Source organism: Pongo pygmaeus, chromosome X, assembly GCF_028885625.2.
Source record: "Pongo pygmaeus isolate AG05252 chromosome X, NHGRI_mPonPyg2-v2.0_pri, whole genome shotgun sequence".
Taxonomy (NCBI): domain Eukaryota; kingdom Metazoa; phylum Chordata; class Mammalia; order Primates; family Hominidae; genus Pongo; species Pongo pygmaeus.
In genome coordinates, this window is record NC_072396.2 from 39,204,031 (window position 1) to 39,221,837 (window position 17,807).

At 39.0% G+C, this 17,807-nt stretch overlaps 1 protein-coding gene and 1 non-coding gene across 2 annotated transcripts in view; both read left to right on the forward strand.

Moving 5' to 3' along the window:
* The window catches only part of TSPAN7 (tetraspanin 7), a 126,426-nt gene that overhangs the window by 37,334 nt on the left and 71,285 nt on the right, over positions 1-17,807 (forward strand). The gene's annotated exons all lie outside the window — the stretch shown is intronic.
* On the forward strand, positions 7,030-7,091 carry LOC129025527 (U7 small nuclear RNA). The gene has a single exon (XR_008497277.1). It is a non-coding gene; the product is annotated as a U7 small nuclear RNA (small nuclear RNA).

The window sequence follows — 17,807 nt, forward strand, 5'->3', positions numbered from 1 at the left end:
CTAATCTGCACTAGTTCTAATATCACTAATCTTTAAGAAAACCCAGTATAGAACCCATAATGAGCATTTAATTTTGGAAAATATGTAAAAAGAAAAGTGAGGAAATTAGTTATAAAGTACAATAAACACAGTAGCAACTTGTTATATATGGTCAATTGTTTTAAAACAAATGATGCTTCCTATAACATTTGTTTGATTAAGAAGTAACAAATGTAAAATCAATTAATGCAATGAAGTATTCATACGCTAAATTTTACTTTCTGCTTTCTCTGATTCATACAATGAGTAGTATACAGCAGTAGAAATGAATGAATTATTGCAATACACAGCACTGTGGATGAATCTTATTAAGTTAAAGTAAGTCACCCAGGATTGCATGACAGGAATATATCAAAGATCAACACAACACATGGTTCTTGATAGTGGCTATCCTGGGATGAGGGAGGCAGGGGAAGGAAATGGAGGTCACTACATAGTGAGATGTAAGTTATTATCCATGTTCTAGTCTCTGTTGGGTAGTGGGTTCATGTGTGTATGTGCATATTAATATAATAAGCACAAGAATGCCATGATGAGTCTTCATGAATCAAGGATTTTGATTAATAGGATTTATCTAATTCTCTTCACCCAAGTTCCACACTTATTTTAAAAAAATCTTATTTGGAAATTTTAGGGGAGCCTCCACCCCTTTATCCTCTCTTGAATGTGAATTAAGCACATATGTAAGGATTGTATATATTTTGTATGGGAAAGAAGGGGAACAAAATGACCAAATATAAAATGTAATATTAATGGTGAATTCAAAGATAATAGGCATTATGAAAATGAGAAAATAATGGGAACATCACACAAATAGCCAGCCTTTTTTGAGTCAACCAAGTACTGGGGATGTGGAGATGAATTGCAATCAGGTTTAATGGAGTCCCCCATTTTGCAGTGCTTGTATTAGCTTGCCCTACATTTTCTTGGCAGCAGGAAGCAAGCAAAGGGCATTATTCAAAGAAAAGCGACTGTGTGAGACTTGTGAGAAAAATATGCATCCTGTTTCTTCCATGTTGCATATCATAGAAAGAAAGCTTTGCCTTCCAATTTTGTGAGAAATACCCTTCATTTGAAAATGATTTTGTTTTACATTTCTCCCAATAGCATTCCCATGCTCAATTTCTTGTCAATCCTCTCTTTTCTGCTAGAATCCTTGAAATCTCTTTCTAGTAGCAGTTGGTGCAAGACAATGTGCATTTATTTTGGTGGCAGCATTTTCTAGTTTTCCTGCCAGAATGTCTGCCTTCACAATGAACTAGTTTTAAGGCACTTTAGATTTCAGCTGATTCCCAGTATCAGATGTGAACAGACAAAATTCTATCTGAGAAGAAAATCTCTTTTTAGGCAGAAACTTTAGTTACCCTCTTGGCAGAGTCCAGAGAGAGGAATCAAGGGTTGCTTGGATTCTCAAGTCATTTTAAAAACCATATCATGAGTATCTTCCTGTCTCCTTGGTGATATGTGACCGTTTTCCTCCTAGAAGAGCTGTTCCATATATTTTTAGTAACAGCAGGAGAGGATAGATATTTGGGTGAGCTGTGTACCCAGCTGGAAAGCCTAAACATACAAAGGGTCTTAAGTTTCCCTTGATCTTGTTTTTCTCCCCAACCCCCCACATTCTTTTTTTGTAAAGCACAGAAATGGAAGGCCCACTTGTGAAAAGCGTCTCACTTCGGGCTTACTGACTGCCATTCACTTCTTTGGCCCTTTGTTCTGTTTCTTCTATCAGCAAGGGAAGCACGTAAGCTCTGCCAGCTGTTTGTCACTTCCAGAGATATTATGCTGTTTCTGTCTCGTCTGTCCAGCCCAGCTAAGAGTGGAATCTTACAATTTGACAACCTATAAATAGGAGGGATGAGAGGGTATAATTTAGCAATGTTTTTTGTTTTCCAAGCCTCATTTCTCTTGCCTACATAGCTAGCAAGTGTCATAGACTTATTGCTTGATTGAATTTGGGTAGTTTCTAACAAAAAGTGATGTTCTTTTCTTCCAATAAGCAGGAAGGCTGCTTTATATTCTTTCTAATAGCAATGGGCGTTACATTAGCACCTCCCTTTCAAAATCACATACCTAGGGCTTTGAATGAACTGTGGCTTTAGAACAAGATTTTTTGAGAAGGTGGGAGTGGTGTTTTCATGAAATAGGTTAATTTGTCTGTTTAAGCCAGACTGTGACCTCATGAACACCATCATCCAAGGAATCAGCCAGCATTATATACACATTAGATTGAATTCTATAAATTTCCCTTCATATAGGGAAGTCCCTTGAGTAGACGTTTGGTCTTCCCTTCCCAAGTCTCTTTTGCAGAAGGTGTCCCTTCATGAATACCTCATGAATACCTCAGCACAGGGATCAATACTACAAGGTAGAGTAAAGAAGACCATGATATTCTGAAACAGGCATGGAAACTGGATGTGAAAATATGCAGTTGTTAATTAGTAAGCAGGGATACTTCCCTTTCTGGAAGTACATATCATATAGGGTATATCATACAGATAGGATGATATTATTTTGGGACTTAGATAATCACATAAAACTGCTCAAACAAGAGTCAAGGGAGTCATTTCTAAGAACACAATGGTAGAGACTGTAGTCCCTGCCATGGGGTAAGTATAGTTGTGGGAGAAGCCCCAGAATAGATACTCTACAGATGGATCTTAAAGGCTGTTTTACTAAAAGAATTTCCATTTAAAAACTTGTAAAATTTACATGAAATAAATATAAATGCAATCAGTAATTATGGAAATTGGCATAAACCATCTACCATTTAATTTATCCCCATTGACACAAATATTTATCCTCCATGTTTTTCCTCTAACCCAGCATAAAAATGTTTTATGTTTTTGTATGTGTTTTGAAAGATATACTGGCCACATAGCACTTCATTGAACTGAATTATAAGATACATCTACTGGTAAGGGAATGATTAGCTATTGTTGTATAAAAATCCATCCCCAAACTTAGCAGCTGAAGACAATAATTTATTTGTTCACAATTAGGCAAGTTGGTAGTATGGGCTAGACTCAACTGGGATGGCCCATCTCTGTTCCACATGGTGTCATCTAGGCCGACTCATGCATTTGGACCTTAGCTGGGGTGGCACACTACATTCTCTCCCATCTTCCAGGAGGCCAACCTAAGCTTTTCACATCATAGCAGATGAGTTCTCAGGAATAATGAACAAGCAGTCTTGATGCTTCTGTCTACATAACATTGGCCCATGTCTCACTGGCCAAAGCAAGTCACATCACCAAGCCCAGTGTCGTTGTGGGAGGGAAGACTACACAAGGGCTTAGATATGGGGAAGTGTGACTTACTGGGGTTGTTAATGTAGTCATCTCCCACAGTGGACCTTTTAGTTGCTAAATGCTTTTAATATAATGAAAGCAACACTACTAGTTGCTGTGATGAGGTATGAGAGCTGAGCATGAAGGAAAACCAAGTTTCTGCAGTAGTATGATGTATGTGCTTTCTGAATGAGAAATCACAGGGCAGTCTGACAAAGGGATTGCTATGATAAGTATTTTAAGTATAATACCTAATCACTTTTTGTATTCCTGGAAAAAGAATGCATCAAAGGCAATGAATAAATATAGACTAGTCTCCATAAAAATGAACTCTTATATGGCAAACAGCATGAATACACAAGGAAAACACAAGCTGGGAAAATTATTGATAATAGACAAAGGCATAGTATTCCTAACAATTAACAAGGAAGACAAATATGTCAATAGAAAAATTAACAAAGGTCATGAATGGAATATTTACAAAGAAGAAATATAAATATGCACATGGCTGCCAATAAACATCCAAGAAAACATCCAATTTAACCAGTAGTCAAAGAAAGGCAAACAAAAGTTTCTGACAAATCTCAATTCTTGATGTATTTTCTTTGCACTTACATAATATAAAAGCAGGGTAAGAGAATGGAGAGGTGGGCGGGAGGAGTTGCAATTTTAGAGAAAATGGGAAGGGAAGGTCTCTCAAAGGTGGTAACATTGAAGCGAGGCTTCAATGCAGTGAGAGCACAGGCCATGTGCTCCAGAAGTGTTCCAGGCTGAGGGAAGAGTAATGACAAGGTCCTTAGGTGGGACTAAGCAGTGAGAAAGCCAGCTAGTATGTGACTGCAACCCCTTGAGCTGAGTATTCGGGAATAAGTGGATATTCTGTACTACCAAACTATTCAGACAGACACATTCTGTGTGATAAGCAAAAAAGTGGATGTTACAACCCACAGAATGGGAAAAACTTTTGCAAATCATATATCTGAAAAGGGGCTTGTATCAACAATATATGAAGAATTCTTACAAGTCAATATTAAAAAGGCAAATAATTAAAAATGGGCAAAGAATCTAAATAGACATTTCTCTAAAGCAAGTGTACAAAAGGTCAATAAACAAATGAAAACGCATGATATTAACCATTAGGAAAATGCAAATCAAAACTACAATGAAATACCACTTAATGCTCACTAGAATGTCTATAATAAAAAAGAAGTGTTGGCAAGGATGTAGAAAAGTTGGAACCCTAATACATCGCTGGTGGGAATGTAAAATGCTGCAGACACTTTGGGAAATAGTCTGACATTTCCTTAAGTGGTTAAACATAGAGTTACCATGTGATCCAGTAATTTCACTCCTAAGTATATACCCAATAGAGTTGAAAACATATTTCCTTACAAACACTTGTGTATAAATGGGCATTTGGGCACATTATTCATAATAGCTCAAAAGTGGAAACAACCCAAATGTCCATCAACTGATAAATGGATAAATAAAATGTGATATATCCATACAATGGAATATTATTTGGAAATTAAAAGGGATGAAGTACTGATTCATGCTATATCATGGATGAGCCAGTCACAAAAGATCACATATTATATGATTCCATTTGTATAAAATGATCCAGAATAAGCAAATCTGTAGAGCCAGAAAGTAAATTAGTATTTGCCTAGAACTGGAGGATATGGGGTGATTTGGGAGCAACAGTTAAGGGATGTAGGGTTTCTTTAGTGTTACATAAAAAATAATGTCTTATGAATGTAATATTTTAAAAGGGATTAGAAATTAGACTAATTCCTTTGAAAAATATTACATTCTTAAGACATCGATATATTTTATGTAACATTGAGTGGAGACTAGAATTACAAAGAGGCAGGACCTAGCCCAACTTGGCGGGTGAAAGAGTTGGAAAATGTAAAAGATAATAAAGACAAGACGTCAGTTGACTTTGGTCTTGGTACCCAGACGAGCCACAGCTACAGCCTTCTTTAAGGTATTAGGTCAGAGTTTTCTAGGATAGTAGCTGATGCAGTAAGTGTGATCTTTTCGTCTTGGGATCCTGAATCCTAAGTCCATAATATTGGTGATTTACAACCTGGAAGTGATGAATGCAACACCAGACATCCACCCCCAACATTTCTTCATCACCAGAAACTACTGCTGTGATCCCCATACCTAATGGGGCCCCGTTTGTGAAGTTACACCTAAATTGGAGCTTGAACTTTTTTTCCAGAGGAAGTATTTTTAAATGATTAGATTTTTTATAATGCCAATTTTATTGTAAATCTATTTTGATTGGACATTTAAGACCACTTATAACGTTGTTTAGTGAAGAAATGTGTCCAGCTTTCAAACAAAGGATTTAGAAATGATCTTTTGGAAACGTAAATTATTTTGTGAGCTAGAACTCCCTACATTTCAGAGCTCTTCTCTGAGTCTTGGTGTGGATGTGGAGAAGGACAGCCTGAGAAAATAAGATAAGGGACTCCAGTTCTTCTTTTACATTAATATATAGTCAAGTTCCTATTCTAGCATTTGCTGCTCTGATTTTCTGGGAACTACTTTAGAAGTCTGCGCTTAGCTTGTTAGATATGATTTGCATGCAGTTGACACCCCAGAACTAGCATGTATGATGAATTTCATTAATCTAGTGATTTGTAAAAAGAGTTTGAATTAAACGCTCCTTCACACTTCAGAGACTGCCTTGGGCTGCTCTGTAATGGTTGCCACAGTTTCTCCAAGGGTAGTGATGTAAAAACGAAAAGACAACTAGAAATGAAAGATAATCCAGAGACCTGTGGGTACAGCATTGCAGATCTTGAAACAGAAAAATAGTGTAGCTTTATTTAGATGTCTCACTGCTTTTTTTTCCTCTCTCTCGTTTTGTGAAGACAAATGATACTCTCACTGTGCTTCAGCTTCTTACTCTATAATAGTAGTTTTCACTTAGGTGAGCCTCAAGCACCTGGAGAGCTAGTAAACATTGCAAGTACCCGGACCCCACACCCAGAGCTGCTGATTGAGTGGACTTGTGGTGGGACTGGAGAATCTGCAATTCTAACAAGCACCCAAGCAGTACTGCTGCTGCTAGACTAGTGAGCACACTTTTTGTAGCATTCATCTATAATATTTAGAAAGCCACTTTCAACTCTAATTTTCTATAATTCTGTGATTTCATATTCTGACATCTGAGGCATCTGTGTGAGACCAAAGGTGAGCACTGACGATTGAACTTGCCCAACCATTTTTAGGACTCACCTTCTTCCTGATCCTGCAGAAACCAAAACATGGCTATGTTTAGTGTCTGCAGAAAGACTGGTCTCGGGTCTAGTTTTAGCCTTGAGAAAAAAAAAAAAGGGGGTGGGAAAGAGAAGAACCAATTCTGAGTTAGAATTAAGATTACCAAATGAGTATTGAATGGCTTCAAAGCCATCTTTCTGTTTCCCGGGAACCCCCAAACCCTAGATTCCCTTGAATCTTTCCTGATTTAGCCTGGTCCCTGGTAGGGAAGGACCCCAGCCCTTAGGAAATATGGGAGAACTGGAGAAATAAAGCAAAGGGGAGGGCGGTGGCAGTGTGGTAAGAAATAAGTCGAAGTAAATTGGGGACACTTAAGCTTTCGGTTCCTTTAAACGTCTGTTTCCTTTGGGCAATTCACACTTCCAGAAGAGTTCTTGAGATGCTGTTTAAAGATAAAAAAAAGTAATGTTACAGCTCTTTTAGAATTTGTCTAGCAGGCTTTCTGGTTTTTACCAGAAAGCCCCCCCACCAAAAAATATATATTTTTTTTTTAAAGAAAAAAGGTGAGGTAACTGAACTGTTAGCATGTACCAAAGTTAGGGTCTTGAGAACCTAACGTTTTAAAACACTTGACTGCTGACTCCAGTCCAATATGGGTAGCCCTCACTTCAGAAGACAGTATTTGGTTTTAAAATGTTCAGTTCCACTGCCTTTGTTTTCTGGCCATTTCTTAGTGGATAAGAACTATGTGGTAACTTTCCTTGGTGCCATTACTGAACTTATTTTAGACAACTCTTGAGAAATATGGGAAAGTTGAAAAGTGGTCTGTTCCCCTTCTTTATTTTATATACATAGTATTATTTAATATATCTTTATTACATTTTATTTTTAAAATTGTAGCTATTTTATTCATTTTATTGTGCCAGCCATACATAATTGAATAATTAAAAATTACTGCCTGAAAGAAAATTTCCCGCAATCCCATTAATCAAAGATAACTTCCTTTAACATTTTGCTGTGCATCATTCCATACACTTTTTCAGTGATTAATATCCTTATTTTCCACAAAAATGGAGTACTGCTGTCCAAATAACTTAACCACCTTTTCCTGATAACATTATCGCAGATATTTTCCCATTTCACTCAATATTTTGCTATGCTACAGGACCCCATTGTATGAATATACCACCATCTAGGTAATCAGTGCTCTTTTTTTGCTATTAAGAAATGTTATGATGACCTTTCTTGCACGTGCATTTTTCACATGAGTGTCCATTACTTCCTAAGGATAAATCCCTGTGTTAGAGGATAAACACTGTAAATGCTTTTAATACGCATACCAAATTGCCCTGTAGAAATGAGCCTGTTTACACACTCTCTCAGCAGTGTCTGATGAGTAATCTGCATGTTTCAAAATGAGCTTACATTATTTTTAAGAAGCGATTTTGTGGCATTAGAGAATTTAAGTGTTGGTTTTTGAATGAAAGCATTAGCAAGCTGAATGTCTTTGAAGTGGTGTTGGGGAATATTATTTGGAGCTGTCTCTCTTCACACAACCTTTCTGCACCATTTTTGCACTGCCTTGATAATAAATCAGTTCTATTATTAGTGGAAGACAGAGAGACTCTGAAATGTTTACCATCAGGCTTCCTCTGTGTTTAGGAGCTACGTGTATGAAACTATTTTTCCTCAAATACTATTTTATATTTATCTGTGTAGTTGAAAAGCTTGTGCAGCCAAGTGTCTGTTCTCACATTTCAGGACTGCATTCAGTTTTGATCTCCTGTTTTAAATATTTTTTAAATCAATAAATTTCTGTGCATGGTGCTTGGCATGCAGCATATATACATATACATATGTATATGTGTATATATATGTGTGTGTGTGTATATATATATATGTATATAATTAAAGTAAGAAAAATCCAAGGACCTCTATCTCCTACAAGGCTACAGAGAACTCTTTGAAAAAAATATTCCTTTATCTTCTAGGTGAGACAGTTACATACTCATTTGAAAATAAAAAACTTGGAATTCTAAAGCCGTTCTTGCCAATTCCTGCAAATATAGTGCTCAGATTTCACACCAGGTTATTAGCAATGACATGGATGTCTGAAATGATGGAGAGAGGGTTGGACCCAGCAATAAAGAAATGTCGCTAGGTTATGTTAAATTTCCCTCTTGGACCTCAAAAATGCCCCTTTGGCCAGAGCTGGATAAATTTCCTATAAAAATAAGAGGTAGTACAAAAAATCTGAGAGATTTTTGTACTAAAAATGTTCGATTGGCATTCCAAAGAAAGTCGTATCTGATTCTGTATTATTTGGGGTTCTTGACAGAAACTGGCTTGACAGTTTATCCAACAAACATTACTAAGGCATGTTCTGTGTCATATCCATTGTTTTAAGCATTCTATAAATATCAACTAATTAAATACTCACCATTTTGTGATCTATGGGTACTCATATTAGCCCATTTCACAAATAAGGAAACTGAGGCACAGACCAGTTATATAAGTTGTCCAAGATCACTCAGCCAGTGAGTGGCAAAGCCAGCAGTCAAACCCAGGTAGCCTAACTCAAGATTCTGTGCTCTTAATTACTTAGCTATGCTGCATGGCATATGTAAACATACACACTGTTAAAGCAGTGATGGTTTTTAGGAAATGTTAGCTTATATTTTCGACAGGAGGAAACTAGTCACTATTATTCTCTAATAGACCATAGTTCTTACCTTTGACTGCGCATTAGAATCACCTGGGGAGCTCTCCAAACTCAACCCAGACCACATCCCTGACCTAGTAGATCATTCTTGGAAGGTGAGACCCAAGCACCAGTAGTTTTTAAAGCTCCCCAGGTGATTCCAGCGTGCAGCCACAGTTGAGAAGCTCTAATCTGGGAGAAGAGTCATTATTGATGGCCAATACTTTAGCAGAAACATCTGAGGAAAAAGAGTACTGTGGCCATGTCTTGATACACTTCACTGAGTCTTCTCAGAGGTGAGCCTATTCACAATGGAGCAATCTTCTTCAAGTGGAGGCAGTTTAAGTCTGAGAAAAATTATTCTTTCTGAAGGTGCTGTTTCCAGTGATATTTTAGAAAAGTCAAGGTATAAATCCATTGGTGTTAATGTAATGTAGCCAGCTGTTTCACTTTATTAGTCAGGTTAGTGGAATATAATGCTCTTACTCAAATCAGTGCCCAGTTGCTTTCGATTGTCTGCATCTGAATTGTGAGTTGAATTCCAAGAGAGGTAAGAGAAAATCGGTGGGTAGGGAAGGCAGGCCACATCTCAGCCAGATGGCTAAACAGCATGAGACTTGGGCTGCATCATCTTCAGTCCTCTGTGAATGCTGTAGAATGACTTCTTTCTTTCTTTGACTAGACACGGAAGGAAAATATTCAGCACATGAGAATTTGGAAAGAGTTTTTCTGTTGGAGCAGCTTAGTGAAATCGAATAGCAAGATGCCTTTCAAGAAAAGTGACTTTTAGTCATGGTGGTATGTGCATAGCATACATAGTGTTTAAGGAAATCAACCAAACATGGGTCGGTAGTTAACAATAAACATTTCTGCTGCTTCATCTGAATCATGCTGGGAAAGTGAACCTGTTGTCTGGGGTATTTATTTTGGAATTGCCAGTTTGTTCAAACAAGACTAAGTCACGTTGGGGAAATGGTGAGAACAATCTCTTTTGGCTATACACTTCAGTTTCTCTCAGAAGCCTGTCAGCTTGCAGGAATCCCCACTAGTTGAGGAGCATTAGGGCATTTCTCATGGCTGTATATGAAAGCTAATTACAGAGGGTCTTGTTTCTGTTTGTTCCTGCCATAAAGTGTCTTCTAGAATTGCTTTTCTGTGACTGCTGTCTTGGGCCATATTAAAAGATCGTGATGGTGGGAACAGATTCTGTCCACTGCTGTTATGGGGAACAACAGAGACAAATGGTATAGATTCTTGTACTCTTTGTAACATAATCTGTGACCCAAATCATCTTATAAATTGCAAAATGTATTGAATACAAAAGAATGTTTAGTAGATAGGTACAATATAAAGAATAATTTTAAAATACTAACGGGCCCACACCCCCAGTTTAAGAAATGGGAAAATAGCAGCTCCTTAAAGACCTTTCCTCTGTTCCCTTTCCCAGTTGCATAACCTCCAGAGATAACCACTACCCTGACTTGTCACTCATTTTCTTCCTTATCTTTTTAGCATCCACAGTTATGTATGTATTCCTAAACAATATATTGTATGGTTTTGAAAACCAAGCAGCAAGCACAAACCTAGCTGTGCAAGGAAAGAGAGGCATTGGTTTTGTTTGATGAAAGCCCACCAAGTCTCTGGGAGAAATCTGGCTTCTGCTTTCAGAGCTTATTGTGGGGAAGTTGGTGGGTAAGGCCATGAGTGAATCTGAGGAAAAATGGGGCTCCTGATAGGCAGGACATTTGACAACACTTAGTGTGGAACTGGTACTGAGCGCCCAGCACGAATGTGGTGGGGGCACAGGCTGCTCTGCGTTTCCTACTCTTCAGCTCTTTGATGCCTGCCTCCAGTTCTCAGAAGGCTGCCTTGGAGTGAAATGAGAGTCCTTTGCTGGTTCAGGCGGTGGAGAAGGACAGGAATCTCCTCAGCCCATGCCAGGAAAAGCAAAACAGAAGAAGCCTCATCCAGCTCACCCCATCATTGTTTTCAGGTTTAACGGCAGCAGGCGTCTTGTGATGAAAGTTCTCAGTGTGCCCCTCTCTTGAGTCACATTGCACCAGTCTGGACTGGTTGTCTTCTTTTAGTACACAGCTGTCATCCGGAGCTTCCCTTGGCCTCTCTCCTGAGTCAGAGCTTCTTTTCTTTTTATATCTTCTGTTTTGCTTGCTGGTTTTAGTGGAGCACTTCCAGTAACTTTGTGAGAAAGGGTACAAGGGAGGTAAGTTTTTCGAGGCCTTGCATACCTGAAAATGTCTATTCTACTATCATACTTGATGGGAGTTTGGGAGTAGAATTCAAAGCTCTAAAGGAAAATTAATACATTGATCTGTTGTCTTCTGTTTCTACTATTGCTGTAAAGAAGTATGAAGCCATTCTGATTCCTGACAGGATACTTAGGACCTGATTTCTTTTTCTCTCTGCAAGTTTATAAAGTCTTTTTGTCCCCAAGGATCTGAAATGTCACACTAATGGGCCATGACATGGGTTTGTTTTTATCCACTATGCTGGGCATTCTATGACATACTATGTGCCATTTCATTCTGACACCTCAGTTCTTCAGTTTTGGGAAATTATTTTTGAAACGTTTATTCTCCATTTTTCTTTTCATTCTGCAACTAACACTCAGGAGCTGGAATCTTCATAACAGTTATCTGGTTTTCTGTTTTCTCCTATTTTTCATCTCTTCGTATTTGCTCTAATTTTGGAGTAATATCTCTAACACTTCTCTTAATTTTGATTTCTCATAATAATTTTCAATTCCAAAAGTGTTTGTTTCAGTTCTTTAGTTTCCTGGGTTAAAAAAATTTTCTTATTTTATGGATGTAGTATCTTATGTCTCCAAGGATATCATTGATATATATTTGCTTAATTTTTCTCCTAGGTGTATAGTTTCTGTTCCCAGTGCTCTTTTGTTTGCTTATTTTGATCTGTCTTCCTTGGTAGAGGCTTTTCTCAGATGTCTGGTAATCCTTAGTTTCTTGGGAACTAGAAAGCTGCTGTGAAGCTAAGCAGGTTGGTGGAGCTTGTTGAATTTTTTTTCACTATAGAGTGATCTGGGTTGGGCATTTGTTGGGAAATACCTATGACAATATATCTTTAGGTCTTTCACCTTGGGTTATTAGATGCCCTAGAGAAGGCTTCAAGTCTCCTGCAGGAAGGGTAGGTCTAGTGCTTAGTCTGGGAGCTTCTTGGGGAAAGAGGAATTGAGGGCAGTCTCTCTGCATTCAGGGTTCAGTGTGTATTTGGTCACTTAATGACCCTATTTTCATTAGAATACTCATGACCTGACTATGCCTCCCGGGATAGGTACCCTATGTTTTACCCTCTTTAGGAAATAATCCTTTGGATATTTTCCTGGCTGGGGAAAGCGCAGTCCCTCTGTGGAATGGAAAGGGGAGCTAGACATAACAGCTTCTCAGATGCCTTCCTTTCCAGCCTCTGCATGTTTGAGACCCCCTTGTCCCCCAGTTTCAGAGGAGCCCTGTGCCCATTTTCAGCTTTGCTGACTGCTGGTTTGAGGTTTTGTTTTGTTTTGTTTTGTTTTTCATCTTTTTCCCTTGCCTGCTGAGTTGGTTACCACTCATCTGTCTGCTTTGGAGCTTCCAAAATGTTGTTCCTATTGTCCCATCTCCTGTTCTCCTGAGTTTGTCTTTTAAAAAACAATTCCTTTACGTGGTTTTTATGGGGTTTCAAGAGAGTGAAATTAGATGTATGTATTTCCACCGACTTAACCTGAAGGGTAGAACTGTTGTTTCTTTTTTACATTATTGAATCTAGTACATTTTTGACTATCCAAAGCCCAAGGCTTCTGACCATTTATGGAACACCTTTGTGCCAGGTACTGTTGTTGAGTTCTTTTCATGTGTAGAGATGCAAGTAGGAATGGATATTATCCTTAGTTTACAAAATACAAATTGAAACTCAGATTAAGCAGTGCATCCAAGGTCACTGCTAAAAAGTGGCAGTGCTGGGATCTGAATGCAGTCCAAGATTTGGGTTTTGAAACCCTGTGAAGGTTTTTACCAAGTCCAGTTCTTCCCGTACACCAGGGGCCGAGTTGAAATAATGCCTGTGAATCCTATTAAGATCTCTATGAGTTAACTGGACTTTGAAGGAGAAAACTATTCTGACATGTTTTGAGTTGTGTAACCTTGATTGGGCTTTTACAAAGTGAATGGGACACCCACAAAGTGTGAGAAGCACCTGCTTTCCCCAGCTGCAGGGACTCTCGCCTCCCTGCTAGCTTGGTGTGTGGCTGAAGGTCATTCATGGGCACTGTTGTGCTGTCTATCTGGAGAACAAAGCATGCATGGTTTTCTGGCACACCCAGTAGAATGTGTGTCTTATGGGTGATATTGTGCAGTAATGAAGGACTTATTTTCTATATGGCCACAAGGCTAGGTAACTCATTACCCATTCAGTGTCATGAGCACCAGCATCACATTTCCCTATTGAGAGTTTTGCTTTTTTTGCAACAGTATGAAGTCACTGATTTGCAAAATGAATACAGCCATAAATGGGAGCTGTAGAGTCTTTACAGATTTATTCTTTTTTTTTGTAAACCTTTGTCAAACCAAATTGTTCAGACCAAATTATGTCTCAAAAACTGTTTGTTTTCAGCACTAAGGAGCTGCCTATAGCCTTAAGTATGGACTGGGTGGATTTGAATATTAGAGTATTAGAAATATTGCTAAACAATGAAATCTTTTTTCCCCTCGAGTGTTGAGGGGTGTTATCATTCTTGTAACAAGTTTCAGCTTCAGTGAGCTTTCTAAGCATGGCTGCTTAGTTAAGTACAAGATTCTGTTTATATTCTTTTCCATAACTATAGCTAGCCCTTTTCCTATAAGAATGTAATATAAAATATTGACATATAGCTGAAAATAAGCTTTTTTTTTCCCAATGCAAAGTAATATCAGCCTGCCTCTGCCTATGAAACCTTGAAATGAGCTGGGGTTCCATTTTCATACAGTGTCTCACGCCAAATTATTTTTAGTTTCTTTAGAGAGAACCCTTTTCATTTAAAGGGATTGAAAGAGCACTGGACCAATTTCAGCTGCTTTAAAATGTACATTCGGGGTCTTTTAATGTCCTCTCCAGTTTTTTTTTTTTTAAAGAACATTACAAGGACACTCTGTAAACTGCATTACTGTATTGGTTTTCAAATTTAACTAGACCTTTTACCTAGAGAAGAAAATGTTGGGTAACATATCCCATGAGTATTTTATTTGAGAGGAATAAAATGCTTAAAGTATTAAAATATTTTATTTTTAACACTTTTTCATCATGGGGATATCATCTTTTCCATTCTTGCCTAAAGAGAAATATTTAGGTGTCTCATTGTAGAAAAATCTGCTATTCCAAAGCCAGATTTCGAATCCCATGAGAAATGTAGAAGACCTCGTGAAGGCAGACTTGTGATTTTGGGGTCACCATCACTCTAGACAACCTCACACAAGGGAGAATGACTGGAAAGAAAACTGGACTTCAGAGTCAGATCTAGGTTTCAATCCTGTCTCTACCTTGCATTCTTGGAAAAGTCATTTGACCTCTCTGGGCCTGTTTCTGCATCATTAAATGGGGATAATTTGCAGCTTGAGTAGCAATTGTAAGGTTTAGAGAGAATGTACATCAGAGGCCTACTGTGGCAACTGGTGTGTAATTGCGGGTTCTGATCATAGTCATAGCCCTAATTGACAGCGTTTAGTACTTGTTAGCTTCTGTTCTAAGAGTTTTATGTGTATTAACTCACCAAAGCCTCACAACAACTCTCTAAGACAGGTACTATATTAATATCTCCACTTTACAGATGAGAAAACTGAGGCACAGAGAGTCTGCCCATGGTTATACAGCTAGTAAGTGGTGGAACTGGGCTTTAAACCCACAAAGACTGGCTCCAGAGCCTCTCTCTCAATGGCTATACCTTAACCACTACGCAGGGGTGGCTGATAATTATGTTCTGAATCTGCAGGGCAGAGTTCCTGCCTCATTCATCTATGGCAGGGGTGTCCAAGGGCAAGAATACAGTCATGGATTCTTAGTTTCTGTTTTGGTTGGCCAGCAAAGCCCCTTCCTCATCCCTCTTTTCCGCTTATTACTAAAGACAGAAACTTAAAAACCATGGCTTCAGGCTGCTAAAAGCCTAAAAACAAAACAGAACAACAACAAAATAAGGTGAGTTGGACAAGCTTGATCTATGGAGTACCCATTGCTTGCTATAGGTGGTGGTAGATTCTCCATAAGTGCTTGCTGAATGGATGTATGAAGCACTTTCCATAGCTTGCTGAGGTGGGCTACTCTTGCTACACAAAGTGTATTTTTCCTCAGAGCCACTCTATGCAATTTCCCTGAGCCCCTATGAACCTCCTCTCACTTTTGAGTGCTGGTACCATACTCAGTGTCAGTATTTCCACTGAGCTTTCCATGGCATGGCCAGCCTGTCCACAATCACCTTGCAGTGACTCTAAAAGATTTGCTTGATAAATATCGACTTTGAAAGCTATTCCACTAAAGCAGGGGTTGGCAGAATTTTTCTTTAAAGGACCAGATAGTATTTTAGGTTTTGCAGGGCACAGGGTCTCTGTCACAACTACTCCACTGCGGCTCAAAAGCAGCCACAGTGTCCGTGGCTGTGTTCCAAGAAAACTTTATCTACAAAGAGCCTGGCTGGTTGCATTCAGCCCGAGAGTGCTGGTTTTCCCACTTTCTCGTGCTGAAGAATCATCTTTTTCAAGTAGAGATTCCTGGGCCTACCTCTGTTAAAAGATAATATTCAGAAAAGGCAAAATCATTACTTTCATACAGATAAGGATGAACATGTTTTAAAGATTTCATTTTACCCACATGAGGGAACCTGGCAGAAGTTATAAGCGGTTCAAAGGGAAAAAGTCAAAAAGCACAAATTTATATTGAGTAAAGGAATAGAATTGCAAATGGAAGCAAAACTGATTTTTTCCCCTAAAGGGGGAGGGAAGTCAGGCAAAACCAGACAATGACAGAGTTTTTAATATCTTCCAGTTGCCTGCAACTTATGAAGTTGCAAAATAGCTCAAACGCAGTGAGAGCTTAGAACCTGATAACCTAGAGGGATGTGCTCTATAGACAATACAGAGTTTTGCATTTTATGCATCCTGGAGAGACTAGTTTGGTAGGTGTCATGTTGTACTCAGAAATCTGCATTTTGAACAGACTCCCAAAGCATTGGTCAAGCAGGAAGACTTCATGCCACACTTTGAGCAACACTGGTTCATTATTTGTATGCTATTCTCTTTATTTAGAGTACTCCTTCTGCTCTGTGAGCCTCTCTTCTGATTTAGGGAAATCAGCCCTCATCTTGTGAGGCTTACCCATCCATTTGATCAGATGGGTGATAGTTTTCTTTGTTGTGGGGATTGGAAGGGACAGGGTAAGATTGACTACTGGGAAAAACAGCCTCATCTTACATTTTTACTATGTGTTTGTTCACGTCGGAGAGAAGGACAAACTGATGGAGACTTAAGCGATACGATGATTTAAAAATATTTTGGGTGGATTAAGGAAGGTGTTTGTAATGGAGGAAGAATGAACCTTGGAAGTTGTTGGTGCAGTGAACCTCAGGGAGGTGGAGGAAGGAAGATGGAGAGAATCAGGCCATCACTGGGAAGGACCGTAGGGTGGTACAGACTAGGAGAACAGGAAGCATGAATTCTAAATAATCAGGAGTACAGAGACTTCAATAAGCATGTTAGGGAAGTCAGAACTCATTAAGTTCACAATCCATTATACGTTTACTTTCTTACTGATCTTTAACTGTCATCCGCTGTTCATCTCCATCAAATGCTGTTCCTCTCTGGATAGAACAGCAGACCTGGCTTGTGCATTTCCGGAGGATGGGGAAGTTCAGAAAGCCCTCAGACTGTCAGCCAGCTGACTTCCTTTTTATTGGGCTTTTTCTCTGTGTGAATAAGCAAAGGAATCACAGACGGACAGATGGTTGGGTGGGTGTTCTTGATAGCGTGTATTTGGAAGTTACTGTCAAGTCAGGGTGCATGAGGCATAATTCCCCCTCTGATTTGCTTTCCAGTGGGAACTTTTGTGTCTGAGAGAGAGTGGGAGAGTAAGGAGGGTTCATTTCCCCACAGATCTTTTACTCAAACTGTCTGGCTTCTCAGACTATACCTCTAGTCGCTGAGCTACCTTGAGAGTGGTAGCATTTCATACTAGCTAGGAGAGTCTTCATGTTAATTCCTTTGCTCAGTGAGTTCAGCAGTTTACAGGTCAGACATTTTCCTTCATTTGATTCTCTGTGAGATGCTGTGTTAGGTCTAGGGGCCTCACTGGACAATGGGCACAGATCCTGGCTGTATGGGATTGGGAGTTGGTGGTCTCTCTGTGGGTGGTGGTAGGTGGGGAGGCATCTGGGTGGCACAGACTGTGGAACAAAGTAGTTGTGTTGTAGTGGAAGCTGGGTGGCTTTTCTTCTTGGCGGTGAAACTGTGTCTTTGAAGACATTGCACTTTGGCACCTGTGCCTTGCTAAGGATTTCATCCCTATTTTGT